Source organism: Typopeltis vanoorti, chromosome 17, assembly GCF_054136105.1.
Source record: "Typopeltis vanoorti isolate ZY-2024b chromosome 17, IOZ_Tvanoo_1.0, whole genome shotgun sequence".
In the NCBI taxonomy this organism is placed as follows: Eukaryota; Metazoa; Arthropoda; class Arachnida; order Uropygi; family Thelyphonidae; genus Typopeltis; species Typopeltis vanoorti.
In genome coordinates this window covers 31,332,393-31,348,574 of record NC_143565.1, presented here as the reverse complement: position 1 = coordinate 31,348,574, position 16,182 = coordinate 31,332,393, and the positions used below count along the sequence as shown (strand labels likewise).

The 16,182-nt window shown below is 34.6% G+C and overlaps 1 protein-coding gene, 1 non-coding gene and 1 pseudogene across 2 annotated transcripts in view; 1 reads left to right on the top strand and 2 right to left on the bottom strand.

Annotated features, from left to right (window-relative positions):
• The window catches only part of LOC150097265 (glycerophosphodiester phosphodiesterase 1), a 146,873-nt gene that overhangs the window by 74,435 nt on the left and 56,256 nt on the right, over nt 1-16,182 (bottom strand). The window lies entirely within an intron of this gene.
• Nucleotides 5,309-5,497, bottom strand: LOC150097267 (U2 spliceosomal RNA). The gene has a single exon (XR_016549725.1). It is a non-coding gene; the product is annotated as a U2 spliceosomal RNA (small nuclear RNA).
• On the top strand, nt 5,465-5,645 carry LOC150097266 (U2 spliceosomal RNA; annotated as a pseudogene).

Below are 16,182 nucleotides of genomic sequence, written 5' to 3'. Positions count from 1 at the left end.
AATGCCCAAGGTGGGATTCGAATCCACAACCTAGGCAGCTGGAGAGCAGATGTGCTATCCACTCGACCAACCAAGCCAGCAGTTACTTAATATTTACTGACCTTACTAATATTTCACTGCTTTTCTAACCAGCATCATCAGAACACAAATTACAAATGTGGTAAACTTCACAGCACTCAATTAGACTGTTGAAATATTTCAAACTGGAACTGAAAAGGAACTAATGTTCTAATAAGGCACCTTCTAAGGAATGGATAATAATGAAGTCAATTTGGAGAAGTCAGGCTAAATGTGGTCTTAAAATGATTGTCACACAGATCTTCAGCAAATTAATGTATCCATAGTTTATTGATGTTAAGGGAATGATTCAAAGCTGATGATGATTCTAAAAATAGTTTCTCAGAAATATAGCAATTTCTATGCATCACAGTTGTCCTCTTCCATTTAATCCTGTGTAAAGGAATATCCAAAGCATGGTCTGACTTGCCATACAGATGATTGCAGATGTAGGTTTTCTGTCCATAGGGCATTCTTCATTTTGAAGAATGTTCTTTCAAAGTTGCCTACTTTGAAATAATTTATTAGTATCGAACATGGACTGAAAACAGTACATTAATGAAAAGATAATATGATTGTCACACAATTTTTAAGATAAATATGAATATCTAACTGCAAAAAAAAAAAAAAAAAAGACTAGGAACAAAAAACTAATATATATATGTGTGACAAGCTATCAATGACAATGTGTTAGTTGCTCTGAAAGGTTTTTTTTGTCTCTTGATAAAGTGGATATCTTTTTGTATAGTCTAATATTCATATTTATCTTAAAAATTAATGTATTTTCATTTATATACATATTTGTGTCAATTCCATATTTCTAACATATTTTTATCCCTTCTTACTTTTTTGGCTCTTTACTTACTGTATTATTATCTTTTCATATTTTTACTTTATTTCAGCCTTATTTTAAGTTGTACACGAAAAACATTCCTTCAGAGTAATTAAGAACATTCTAGAAATTAATTTATTCTCAAGATTGTTCAGGTATATATATCTACACAGTTGACTCTCACTATAGTAAGCACTGTTATAGCAAACCTGTACCAAAATACTGAAAAGTCCTGCCCAAAACCCCACAGGTACAATGTTATGCTAAAAGAAATTCACTATAGGAAACTATCCACTATAAAAAATTTTTCTTATAGTTTTTCTACAAGATGTTTATAGTGAGAATTTACCACACTAATATCATTTTTAGATAACAAAATCAAATAGTTAAATTTTTAAAAATCGAATGCATTTATTTAGCCATTAGCGTTGAATATGTTGAAGAAGTTCTACATTTAGCAGGCTTTGCAAAGTATTTAAAAAAAAAAAAAAAGAATTACCTTTATATTTAGGCTGACCATATTTCCTTGAGACAAAAACGGGACGGGGGTTATGTATTCTGTATTCATGAAAAAGAAAGACAATAAAAGAAAGTTTTACTTTGCCCAATATGTATGGTGATAAAACGTTGGTAATTATTGCTTCTGATTTGGTACGTGTTGAAGAAAATTTTGGTTCATAAATTTTATTGATCAATGTCGATAAGCAGTCATGTGCACGAAAACTTTGGCCGTGACCCACAGTATGATAAGCAACAAGAGCTTCACTTGCTGCAATTTTATCACTTTTGCTCTCACCATCACATCTCACCATAAACGAGCAGATGTTTTTAACTGAAGCCAGAGTCTTCTCAGCATCTGTATGTTTCTGGCAGTGCCATAACAAGGGCGTGGCGAAAGAGGCGCCCACCACAGGTGCAAGTAGGTTTAGGGCACAAAACGTAAAAAGTAAAAATACATAAATAGACATAAAAGTCCGCTATTTTATACTGTATTTTTAAATTTTGGCAATATGCCACTTTAGACACACAAATTCTGCAATACACTGCAACTCATTTTGATGGGGTTAATAGTAAGTATTTAACATATTGCACTTTAGTAAAATTTAACTTGTTAAATTTAAATTTTTCAAAATTTTTGTCATTTTTGGGTTAGGGGGACGCAAGTTAGACACGTGCCACAGGCGCTTCATACCCTCATAACTGTACTGGTTTCTGGCTACGTGGATGTTGGTTGATGTTGATTCTGCCTCTATGATCAACGGAAAAATTGATATTACAATTTTGGAATACCACTTTTGTTCCATCACTACACATCTTGTCCAGTTTAAGTAATAAATTTGAATTCTTTCTGGAGATAGTCATTAAACTGCAGTTTCACCTCTTTGACATTGCAAGAATAGATTTAAAAGTTTAAAAGAAAATATGAAATTTAATTCACCGGCATTGAATAACGAAGTCACCGGTTAGTGCAAAACAAAAACTAATGCTACAGCAGAACATACGCCATGTCTGAGACATGCAAGTGTTGCCAACATGTATTTTTTTATTTTCTCTGAATAAATCACTGCAGATATCAATATTTGGTATCGAACAATGTGACTCCATGGTTATACAAATTACTGGTATCCATGATATTGATATATATATAATTATAGGTTTTGAATAATAATTTATGATTGACCAATATTAAAGTATATTTATAATTTTTATTAAAACAGGACAAAATTGACATTTTCATTAAAACAACATTACAGCTGGGGGGAAAAAAAAAAACGGTACGTATGGTAAGCCTATTTATATTAGAAATTTCACAAAGTAATTTCACAAACTAAGTAATTTTTGAGTTTACTGGATAGGTGGAAAAGAGGTGATATAGTAGACACATGTATTGGTTAAGGAATTTTACAGGATTAATACAGACATGAATAAGCAGAAGATGAGCATGGGAGGAATGTGAGAGGGCCATCAGAATGTTTAAGGAAAGTATGTATAAATGCATTGCTGGGTGAGTAAAACCTCACATAATGAGTTTGATTACATCGTGGAGATTTGTTATGATGATGTTTGTTATTTTGGAAGTAATTTGGAAATATAAGAAACATGTTGACTGTTGAGACCAAATGATCAGTTGTTTTCAAGCACTTTATTTACATGAATCTATCAGTCTGTGCAAAAGTTGGCAGCATTTCACCATCTCACCATAAACTTCATTATATTATCTGATAGGCCAGCATTTTTCAAACTGCAGATTGTGACCTGTGAAATCAGTTTAGCAAGTCACAATCAAATTTTTTTTTTAAATGAAATGTAACAGAAGATATCAGAATGTATTTTATAGATTTTCTAACTTTTAACATGTTTATCACAGGCAGTGTTACATCTCACATTCTCCTTCAAGAGGTAACTCACTTGACAGTATATTATGTCCCTTCTGAGTTAAGTGAGTGCATTCTTGCAAAGTGTTAAATATATATTTATTATTTTTATTATTATTAAATGACACCTCCAGGGAGTCCAAAGACTCATCGAGGGAGGGTACCTACTCTACAGCTCTCTGTCTCCACCATTCATTCCACCAACTATAACTAACCACACCAACGCCATCTACCACCACCACTAGTATTTCCACAGACAATCACAAACATCCATGCCCGTGGCGGGATTCAAACCCGAAGCCCTTTTGGCTGGAGAGCAGATCCGCTAACCACTCGGCCAACAATATATGACATTTATATATTCAAACTATATATATAAATATATATATATATAAATATATATATATATACAGTGGTATCTCGCTAATCCGAACCCTCCAGTAATCCGAACTGTGGTTTGAAAGAAAAAAAGTTTTATTTATTACATGTTATTATTTTGTGTACTATTATTTTTATTTAATAATTATTATTTTAACTATTATTATTTATTTTATTATTATTATTACAGTACAGTATTTTTATCATACTATTGGTTGCACATTTATACTGTAGGCCTATTTTGATTTATTGTGTGTTCATGTTTGCTTTTTTATACTGTACAGTACGTACTGTACTGTCGGCATGAATCACTGAAATTCGAAATCAAATCAGGTGCTGAAATTATAAATATGATGCTACAGAATGAATTAGAAGACAATGACGACAATAAAGAACTTGAAGAAAAAAAAGTAAAACATGAAGAGGCAGTTGATAATTTTAATGTGTGTACTAAGCAGAATGATATGCCATTCCACAAAATTTTATTGCTAATGCAGCTCCGAGAAGAAGCATTCGAAAAAAGTTTAGCTTCTAAGAAGCAAAAGAAAATCGGTGACTTTTTCTACAAAGAAATAAAAAAACTTTTTTTGTGTTATTTTGTGAAACTTTTTTTTGTGTTGTGTTCAAGAGAGTGATATTTTTTACGAATTAAGTTATGTACTGAACTATGCAATTTTATTAAATCAGAATCCTCAACAATACAGGTAAATATTGTTGAGGATTCTGTTTTAATATTATTTAAGATTTAAGATATTAAATCTTAAATAAAATAAGATATTAAATCTTAAATCTTAAATAAGATATTATTTAAGATTTAAGACTGAGAACCGATTCCCTCAGGGTATCGGTTCTCAGTCTTAAATACTGTGTGTGTTTAATATTTATTTTTTTACTAAAATAAACTTGTGTACTGTATTATTTTTAAGTTTTACATTACAATACAGTAGCTTTTTTTCTAGCAGCTACTTCATTTATTTAAAGAATTAAATTGATGTACCATTAGAATCTGATTATTTTTGTGTTAAACACTAGTTATTGTTGTCTCTTGAGGGAAAATTTGCTAATCCAAATGAGCATGGTTTTTATTAGTTCGGATTAGTGAGATACCACTGTACTTTCAATGTTTTTGATTAAATTTTAATTGCAAAATTAGTATTGTCTTAATGTACAGCGTCTGTGGAAAGGGAGTTGTTTATTGTTATGCTGAATTGGGCCATTTTCATTCCAGGTGTCTCTGATTTATACTAATTGTTGCTGCATATAGTACACAGAACTATAACTGTGTCAATACTGTATTTAGGAGTACAGTAAAGTTACTCATTTTTATTGCATTTACAGTGTAGTATCTGTTGGGGAGGGGATATTTATCACTATACAGTCACATTTTCATTCATCTTCTGAAATAATATGCATCGTGAGAAAACTGTTTATGAATGAAGGAATCTTCTATTTAATACCACACTTGTAGCATTAAATAAAATATTTCCTAATTTCTAAGTTTTTTTTTTCTATGTTGTATTTAAGCTTTATTAAAGCTATCAAATTCATGCTTAATATTAATTTTATCATGATTTTGGTTCTACTTTGTTATATGTAGTAAGGACACACTGTTTTGTGAAACTTGTTTCAGTTTAGTATGTGTAGTATGTTTTTCATTTCTTTCGAATGGAGAGATGCTAATCCTAGAGATAGTGCAACATTCAGGTAACTCAGAGTAAAGGTGGAGAAACCTACATGCACTTTGCTGCCTTCTGAAAATCAGTAACTTAGAGGCTGATGAGATCCATATCAGATATTAAACTGATAAGAACAGATACTATGCTTTTCATCACACCCTTATGGCTAAGATAAGAGTGTAGTATTTGTTCTTATCAGTGTAATATCTGATACAGGTCACAAAATATTAAACTGATTTTTGGAAGGCAACAAAGTGTTTGGTGCTTGCTCTCCCTTTTCTACAAGTTGCCTGGTATTGTACAATCGATTCCCTCAGGGTATCGGTTCTCAGTCTTAAATACTGTGTGTATGTGCACGTACATTGGGTCGAGATGTAAAATGCATTTTTTATTGTTGGCTGCAGTCAGAAAAGTGTTTTATCTCTGAGTAAGTTGTGTTGTTCTATATCTTATGTCTTCTTTCAGTTAGTAGTTGAATGTTCTCAGCATCCTCATTATCTTCTCTTTAGTTTTCTCTCAATAACTGTCAAGAGCAATCTGTCATGTCTTAGATCATGATTCATTTCAACTGAAATGAATGAGGATTGGTTATTAGCATATGATGAAGGTTTCCAATAATGCCCATGCTTCTGAAATACACAGTGCAAGACTACAATTGGGATTCCAACTATATAAGACAAACAGATTCTCTTCCTTAAGAATTTGTTTACATAGTTGGAATCCCAATTGTAGTCTTGTAATGAATAAGCTCGTCTTAGTCATGTGAATGGTGTTTTACTCCCAGTGTATGGCCTTTTCAAGGAGGACATTTCTAAAATATCCAAATTTCACAACTTGTTCAATTTGATTGTTTTCAATAATTAGATCAAAGTTCTTTAGTATTTTGATCACTGTAACACTCTTTATGGTAATGTCATTCCATGTGATTTTTCTGTTATGTTTAAATTATCCATTATTATCTCTACAAGTCATATTTACTTTAGGAAATTATGACCTTGTTAGCAGTAGATTTTACAGACAATCTTAACTCCAGTGACATTCTGTGTATTCACCTCATTCTCTTCATTTCTAAAGTTTTAATCATGTCATCTATGAAGATGTTAAAGAGTGCTGGTGATAACAGACAATCTTGCCAGACTTTAACTAATTTTACAAACATTGTATTTCAAATACTTATCTAACAAGGTAGCAGCTTCTTGTTTTTGATAGAGGTTTTTAATGAAATTATTAATTTTTCTTTGATTCCAACTTTAATATGCTAAGAAAGAATCTCCCCCATAGTATGGCATTTTGTCAAATGCCTTCAAAATCTACATATTGCACATTGATACATTTTTCTTAGCAATGCTATTGCATCTCTAGTTTGCTTTTGTGAGAACCTAAGTGCTCTGTTATTATATACTTTTTTAAAGCAGCATCCATTCTATTCTGGATGATTTTCAAGAGTATTTTGGAAGCACATGGGATAAAGTTGATAGTTCTTAACTGATAGCAGTTGTTAGCTTTTGAATTCTTGGGGAATGGCATCATTTGGGGATGTTAAGTTTTTGTGTGACCAAATATCCCCAAATGTAAATTCTGTTCATTTCCTACAGTTACTAAGAAAACTGTTCTCCTCCAGCTTTTAATAGTTCAATTGGGATTCCAACTATTGCCACACAACATGGCAGTGGCCATGTTGTGTGGGAGGGAATGCAGCAAATTTCTCTTCAGTAATTCAGGGTAGTGCCTCTATGTCACATCATATTTGCATACTGGTGTCCAAAACCTAAGTACGAACACTATTTCTTAAGATTATTATTATAATTAAACCTCCATGGAATCAAAAGGCTCACTGCGAGAGGTCCCACTGTTACACACGCACACAGTTTATCACACCATGCCTTAAATACGTTCACTTCTCCACACTTTAACGCACTGCATTCCAATCACTCACCACTCTCCATGCAAAAAACCTGTACATCCCATTGCTCACACTCTCCTTATACAGCTTCAAGGGATGACCTCTTGTTCTTTCCCTATCTTCACCAATTCTATGCAAAACCTTCTGCATATAATCTGGTAATAATCCCTTAACAGCTTATGTCTCAATCATATCTCCTCTTCTCCTCCTAATATTCACCAGTTCTTTTTTTTTTTCATATATAGGTAAAAAGGTACTTTGTCCTTAGCTTTTGGATACCAGTATATATTCCTGTTTCTTTTAGGTATCATCATATCATTTTCCTCTTTATAGAGTTCTTCTATATATTATTTCTATAGTTTTCTGTTCAAGAAGCTGCCCATCTTTATCTTAGTGTTTGTATTTATTTCTTTGCTCTTTTGATTTATGCAATAAGCTATTAAATTAAATAATTTAATTTTTATCAACAGCTTCAAGCTCTCTACACTTGTTATTTTGCCATCTTTCCTTTCCTTACTCATTCTTGATCTACTTATATTTATTTCTACCGTAAGTATTATTTTTGTACTTCCTTTGTTTCCTCTATCTTGTCTATTAATGCTTTGGTAATCCAAGCATTCCTTTTTGGTAACTCTTTTGTATTTATTTTATCTCTATTGTATTTAATTCTTCAGTAATCCAAGGAAATAATTTCTCTTTTACAAGATAAATTATTTCCTTGCTTTTAAGATAGTGAAATTTTTGAAAAATACTTGTCTTGAAAGTTTTTGAATTAAAATCTACAAAGACTTTCTTTGAAAAGAGATGAACAGTGTTTATCTCATATATCTTTAATAATTCCCACAGTTCTTCTATGTATTAGTAATGCTATTATGGTTTATTCTGTTTTCAAAGAAAATCTTTTAGACTTTAATTAAAATACAAATTAAAACCCATGTGAAGTGGCTTACTGCTACTGTATTGTTAGTAATATTTATATTTTCATGATTTGTGAGATTTATTAGTTTTCAGAGTGAGTCACCATATCTTTGAGTATGCTTAATATAGTAACTGTGTTTCTGCATAGGCTTTTCTAGTCTATATCCTTTTTGTTGTTTTATACTCTTTTTACGGACAGTTTCAGTTTGCATACCCCTGAATATTTTAATTGACTGGGTCTAAGTTTCTGTGAGTGAAGGCTAATTGGGAAAAAAAAAAAGTGAATTGTAGTTGACAAGAATTGAATTTGTTGTTTTTATCCTTTAGTGTGAGCAAACAAAAGTTTGCAGGTAAAGTAGCATCATAATGAGACTACTTCACATAAGGTCATAATGCACAACATTTCTTTTCAGATGTGTATGTTGTCATGTATTATGTAAAGGATCATTATCAGATCAGTTCTGACCTTTATTGAGGTGAAAAAAAGTGAAAGGAGCATTCATCATAGGCCTAGAGCAATATAGGGATGAAAGCGAGACTGAACATATTAGGAGGAGCAGCCTCAGTTCCATTATAGCATCATAAAGTCAAAGACTATCATTTCTCTCTTTTTTAGTTCCATGATAGCTGAATGACCAAAAGACTAACTGGAACCAAACCTACAGATAACTGGTGCCCAGGTAGTCAGGCAATTCTAAGTAAACCTTCACTGCCTAGGATTGCTCAGCATTTGGTCATTCTTGCAGTTGAAAATAAGACCACAGTGGTCTAAGAGCATGGAACAGTGTGAAAAACCTCCCATAAGAATAGACAGAATTTTATCTTCCCATGATGAAATCTTCTAGGATGCTTCTTTTTAAACCTAAAAATCAATGGGCTGAACAGAATTTCCATAACACAATATTATAAAGCATTTGTATGTCATATTGCAGGTTTTCAAAAATTGTGTTTTTTCTAACTTTCCATAAATGATATTTTAACTTGTTTATTATAAATATCAAAAAATTTTTAAATTGCTATTTAACTGATGGATGGCATTGAAAAAAGAAAACTTGTTCTGCTGAGTAATGGAATGCCTAATACATTACATAGTCTACCAAACACAGCAAGAAGGTAGCTGTAACATGTTTTACTGTTTCTAATGTCACAAACTGGGTCTCTGACATTAAAACACCTCCAACTTGATGACATTTACCAGAAGGCAACTATATGCAATTCTCCAAGCAAGTTCCTGCCTGACAGAGTGAAAAACTTTATTAGATTGTCAATTTTAATGACCAGGTGTGGAAGTATAATTATATTTCCATATACCAGGCTTGGCTGTTACTGATGAATAGAATGGTTGTGCCGAATGATGTAACAGTCTCTGAGTTAGGCATGGAATTCAGCAACAAACTCAGCTCTTGGGATATTGTAATCATTTATTCCAAATACTGAGAGATGACACCTTAGGTAGTACCAAAGAAAGTCTGTACATATGTGATTGGTCTGTAATATTTTATGGATTTCTGAGGCTGTATTGCATTTAAGCAATGTATCCTCAGAAATTCAAATCCCGATGCCTTCATTCTTCTTTGATGGTTGGAGAAATTCCTTTTTAGCTTCTATGCATCTGTGGACAAAAATTGTGCAGATTTACTATGCAGTTGTTTTTCTTTGGCTTCTGTAACATCTGTAATACTAAATATGTACAGCTGAGAAAGAAAGATAATAGTTTTAAGTACTGTGGCTTTGAAAGAAGAGAAATGTAAACCAATATTAAATTAAAGTTTCAATGCTTATTCTTGGAGTCAAAAGACCTATTGTAGGAGATCCATTATTCACACAATACTTTATCATATTATCTACTTAAACTCCTTCACTGACAAAGCACTCACAACCACCTCTGGAAATCCATTCCACCCATTCACCATCCTCCAAGCAAAAAATCTAGTCCAACCACAGTTGCTAACCACACTTTTATACAATTTCCATAATTGAGAACCTCCATTCTTTCCCTTCCTGAAGTGTGCAGAAAAAAGTCTTCAGCATCAATCTTATAAACCCTTTAACATATGTTTCTATTATGTCTCCTCTTTTTCACCTATTAGCTAGTTTTTGAAGTCTACAGACCTTCAATCTATTCTCATAGAAACATTCCATAGATTTGCCACAATCTTTGTCACTCACCTCTGGATCTTCTTTATCCCCACAGAATTTGGGTGACCAGATCTGCATGCAGTAGTCCACAGGTGGCCTTATTAAAGTCTTACAAAGGGGAACAATAGCTTATCTATCCCTGCTTGTTGGTGAGTTTTTCAACAACCATGTAATGTAAAAGTAGCCAAAATGGCACATCAGATTACGATGTGCCATTTTGGCTACTTTTCTAATATGTCCTCTAAACTCCCTCTCCACAAGTCTATGGGCTCATCAGATTTATGCAGTTCAGTTGCATCAATATAGTACACAGCTTGTGATCTCTTCTTCCAAAGTGCATCACCTTACACTTGACCACATTAAAATGGCAGCATTATCTATGCCCATACTGCTAGTCTATTTGCATCATATGTAGGATCTTTACATTACCTTCATTTATTATCATTCAGTTACTATTTTCAGTTTTGCATCATCAGCAAACAACTGAATATTCCTTGTACAAATTAAATAACATTAGTCACCTGACTTCTCTCAGACTCAATTCCTCCATAAACCACTCTTTGATATCTGTACATCAGCCACCCTCTAATCCAAATTACCAGATTCATATCAATTTCCATTTGTTCCAATTTATGCAACAGAGTTATAAGTGAAATCTTTCCAAATGCTTTTGCAAAGTCCAGCAGTATCACTGAGTAGCCATGTCCTTTATCCAACTCCAATGTCACTTTAATATAAAAAGTAAGCAAATTACTAAGGCAAGATCTACCCTTCACAAAACCATGCTGTCCCTTATAAAGTATCATATTCTCTCCACCCAGTCTTGAAAACTACCACTCCTGATATGCTAATTGGCCTATACTTTGCTACTTCTGTCTTGAGCCTTCTTTATGCAGTGGTACTATTTTCTTCTCTTTCCACTCTACTGGCATCTTCCCAGTTTAGATGCTTAAATTAAATGGCTTGGTCACAGGAGCTGATAATTCCCTTGCACATTCTCATAATACATGGGCCAATATGCCATCTAACCTGCCATGTTCACATTGAAGTTCTGCAATATTTTAAGCATCTCCATTTCTTCATTCTTTATTCTGCTATTAGTCAATGTCACATTTAGCATTACATCATCATCTAGATGGTACAGCCTTGCAAAATGATCACTGAGCACTTTTTAAAGTCATAACCCCACATTTTATTTACCACATAGCAAAAAACTCTTTAGGATTTCTTTTGGCCTCATCAGCTAGCTTTCTCTCATAATTAGCTTTGGGCTTCCTTACCACAGAGATCACCCTTCTTGCATGTACCTTGTACTGCTCATAAGCATGCTGATCATCTTTTTCTTTATATTCTCTCCACAGAACTTTTTCTTTGTCTGAAACTCGTGCTTCATTTTATTTATTTATTTTTTATATCTAGTCCACACATGAAAGGCCACATGATCTATAGCACATTAGTGCCGTGTGCATGCGAGAGGAATCTGTTCACATTTTGCTTGCACAGCTGAGGGTTGTAATCTTTGGCAGAAAAATTACAACCCTCAAAAAAAGGCAGAGTGAGGGAGACTGTTCCAAAGGACAGAAGTAGATGGAATGAAAGAGGAGGCAGTGAAGTTGGTTCATTGAATTTAAAGATGGACTGTAAAAGGGTGTTGGTTAGCAGTGACTGTTGTTTTAATGATTTTGGAGGAGAGTGGGGGAATAATAGTGGCCAATTCAGTGAAGCACTGTCCATGGAAGTATTTATAGAAGAGGCACAAAGCAGAAACTGAACATCTGTGAGAGAGGGGTCATTAATTAGTCAGACCATCCTCTTCTGGATAAAGCAATCTTAGTGAACATTTTGGTGCACCACCCCAAATATGGGAGCAATACTCCATGGCTGGGTGGCTTTGTATAGTTAGCAGCTGTGAAGGTGTGAAGTAGTGTCTTGTGCAAAAAAGTACACCAAGTTTTTTTTGGCAGCTGCCGAAGTTATAGTTGAAGTATGGTTGTGCCAGGAAAGATCTGAGGTGCAGGTTAGTCCAAGAAGAGAAATCTGGTTGTGCTTGGATATCATGGTATTGCTGAAGGTAAGGGGAAGGCATGCAAGCTCTTTCTTGCAAGAGATCAGATAGGACTGTGTTTTAATGGCATTGAAGATTACAAGGTTGTCCCTGCCGCACTAAGATATAGCTAGAAGATCTGAGTTAAGATTGTTGGTCATGGTAGATCTCGAGGATTCTAATATTTGAGCACCGCAAGATTTTTCAAATGAAAAGGAGGAATAGAGTGTGCTGTTGTCAGCAAAGCTATGGATAGGATTTGAAGTCTGAGAGAGCAGGTCATTTATATACAAAAGAAAGAGTGAATGAAAGAACAGAACGCTGGGGTACTCCTTTATTTATCACTGGTGTGGAAATCTGAGGAGAGTATACCACATAAAGTAAATTCATTATCATGTGCCTATAACCTTCCTGACTGGTAATTAATTTACGGAATTAACAACACATATGAAGCATTTAATTAAAGATAACTTTAATGAATCACTTCTATATTTCGGCAATGTCACATTGCCATCTTCAGGAACATAAAGATATGGTATGTGCACTAAGGAACTAACAAAGCAAATGAGGAAGAATGTAAGAAACTAATTTTGTTCCTAAAGTCCTAATGGTGCCCTCTTGTTTTGACGTCTCCTCCCTATTCACTAATGTCTCACTCAAAGAAACCCTTGAGCTCATCCAAGCCAAGTTTCCTCCCGATATCTCAGCCCTATTCCAGTTCACAATGAACTCAGGCTATTTCGTTTGGCAAGGAAAGTTCTACAAACAGACAGAGGGGACAGCCATGGGTTCACCACTTTCCCCACCCTTGGCCAATTTCTTTATGGAGACATTTGAAGAGAAAGCCTTAAACTACGCCCCACAAAAACCCACTATTTGGCTTCATTATGTGGATGATGTGTTTGCTATTTGGCCACATGGCTCAGACACACTCCACTCCTTCCTAACACACTTAAACAGCCAACATCCCAGAATCCAGTTCACCTTAGAAAAAGAGGAAAACAACACCCTTCCCTTCCTAGACACTTTAATCACCCGCCAGCTTGATGGATCTTTGGTTTTCTCTGTTTACAGAAAACCCACCCACACTGGCAGATACATTCACCAGTAATCCCCCCCCCTCACAACAATATGGGGTGATAAAAACACTATATAACAGGGCAAAATTAATCTGCTCAGATGACAAGGCCCTGACTTTGGAACTAAACCACATCCTCAACACTTTCTTAGCCAATGGCTATAACCACAAAAAAATCCAAAAAATACTAAAACCTGTAAACCACAACCCCCCTCCACAATAAAGATTACACCAAGTCTATCACCATCCCCTACATCCAGGGCACCTCTGAAAAAATAACTAATATCCTCAAAAAATATGACCTTACTTCCTGTTACAGACCATATAAAAAGTTGGCATCCCTTATCCGCTCTACCAAAGACCAACCACTTCCCCTAGACCTACCTGGTGTATACCAGGTCCCTTGCAGCTGCAAATTGTCCTACTTTGGCCAAACAGGCAGAACAACAAATATCAGGATTTCAGAACACCAAGACTACATCCGGTTTCACCAGTACAGCCGCTCTGGGTTGGCAGACCATGCCTTAGATACCCACCATAAAATTCGTTGGAAGAAAACAAAAATAATCCATCGAAGCAAGTTTAAATACGAAAGATTATTCAAAGAATCTTCAGCAGCTCTAAAAAACGTTCCTAACCTCAACAAATTTGGGTGCATGAAACTGCCCCAAATTTGGGAGACTTTCATTATGAGAACTTCAGCCCAACTGCCAAGACTACCAAATTAGCCTGCAAGAGGGCACCATTAGGACTTTAGGAACAAAATTAGTTTCTTACATTCTTCCTCATTTGCTTTGTTAGTTCTTTAGTGCACATACCATATCTTTATGTTCCTGAAGATGGCAATGTGACATTGCCGAAATATAGAAGTGATTCATTAAAGTTATCTTTAATTAAATGCTTCATATGCGTTGTTAATTCCGTAAATTAATTACCAGTTATGTCTAACCAACGTATAAGTCTTACTACTAATATAACCTTCCTGGATGACATGTCCAATGAGATACCATGCCATTGGACATGTCATATCTGTCACATGACATACCATATCTTCAGCAGCTCTAAAAAACGTTCCTAACCTCAACAAATTTGGGTGCATGAAACTGCCCCAAATTTGGGAGACTTTCATTATGAGAACTTCAGCCCAACTGCCAAGACTACCAAATTAGCCTGCAAGAGGGCACCATTAGGACTTTAGGAACAAAATTAGTTTCTTACATTCTTCCTCATTTGCTTTGTTAGTTCTTTAGTGCACATACCATATCTTTATGTTCCTGAAGATGGCAATGTGACATTGCCGAAATATAGAAGTGATTCATTAAAGTTATCTTTAATTAAATGCTTCATATGCGTTGTTAATTCCGTAAATTAATTACCAGTTATGTCTAACCGACGTATAAGTCTTACTACTAATATAACCTTCCTGGATGACATGTCCAATGAGATACCATGCCATTGGACATGTCATCCTAGAAGATTATAGGCACATGATAATGAATTTACTTTAATAGATTGGTCCCTTCAATTAAAAGATCTCGGTCCCATTGAATATCTTTTGGGATGTCAGTACCAACCAAGCACACAGACATTTAAGTAGACCATGCCATTCAAGCTTTGTTCAACTGTTACCAAAGTACCTAGAGAGTGCCAAGACCACCTTATATTGTGGTGTTGGGACCAAGCATGATAGTGAAGTTATTGCTGGTATCAATTTTCTCTATTGCAATACATGAAAATTAATGAAAATAAATTTTTCATACAAGTTGTTCTTTTCAAAATTGCAGTTATCTAATGCTCAGAATTATTCACATGTCCCCTAAACTTTAATTATCTGTTCTCTATAACCCTCTAAGAGTTCAGAAATTGCAAAAAACGAACTCTTAATATGAGGAAAGAGCTGTCATGAAAAAAAGATTGTGAATGTAAATTGCAGAGTATAGCAGATAGACAGAGGAGATCTCCCTTTGTTGTTAACACTATTTTGCAAATGCAGATTAATACCAGGAATAGATACTTAAATAACTTTTTTTTTTGGATTTTCTTGATAAACTGATCTGGTCAGCAGCCAGATCGCTTTGAAAGCACCAGTTCTCGCCTGATCACTGAAGTTAAGAAAAACCTGAGCCCAGTTAGTACTTGGGAGGTGAACACCTGGGAACTCTGGGTGCTGTTGGCATTAATTATTTTGCCAGCCTGGTTGGCCGAATGGTTAGCGTATCTGCTCTCCAGTCAAAAGACTGTGGGTTAGAATCCTGCTGTGGGCGTAGATGTTTGTGATTGCCTGTGAAAATACTAGTGGTGGTGGTGGGCAGTAGATGGTGTTGGTATAGTTGCAGTTCACTGTAAGAGACAGAATTGTAAAGTGCCCTCCCTCGACGAGTCTATGGACTCCCTGGAGGTGTCACGTAATAATAATAATAGTCTCTAGCTTCAATAGATGCTTATAGCAAATTTCCATTAATATAATATTCTGCTTGCAATGTCTAATGCATAGCTTTGCACTTCTTTTTTAAATAACCTAATGGACCATTTAGGACTAATGCTGCCATCACCACATTTGCCCATCTATCTCTATTGTAAGTTGTGTATATGGAATAAAGCGTTCATCCAGTTGTCACAGACCTTTAATTACCACATCCATCCATCTTGCACAGTTTTCCTGTGGATTTTTCAATTTTATTTGTAAACACTTGTCTAATCAACTGGTCACCTGTCTTCCAAACATGGCCAAATCACTCAGTTCTCTTGATTCTTATAAATCACCAAATGTTGGGTCTTTGAA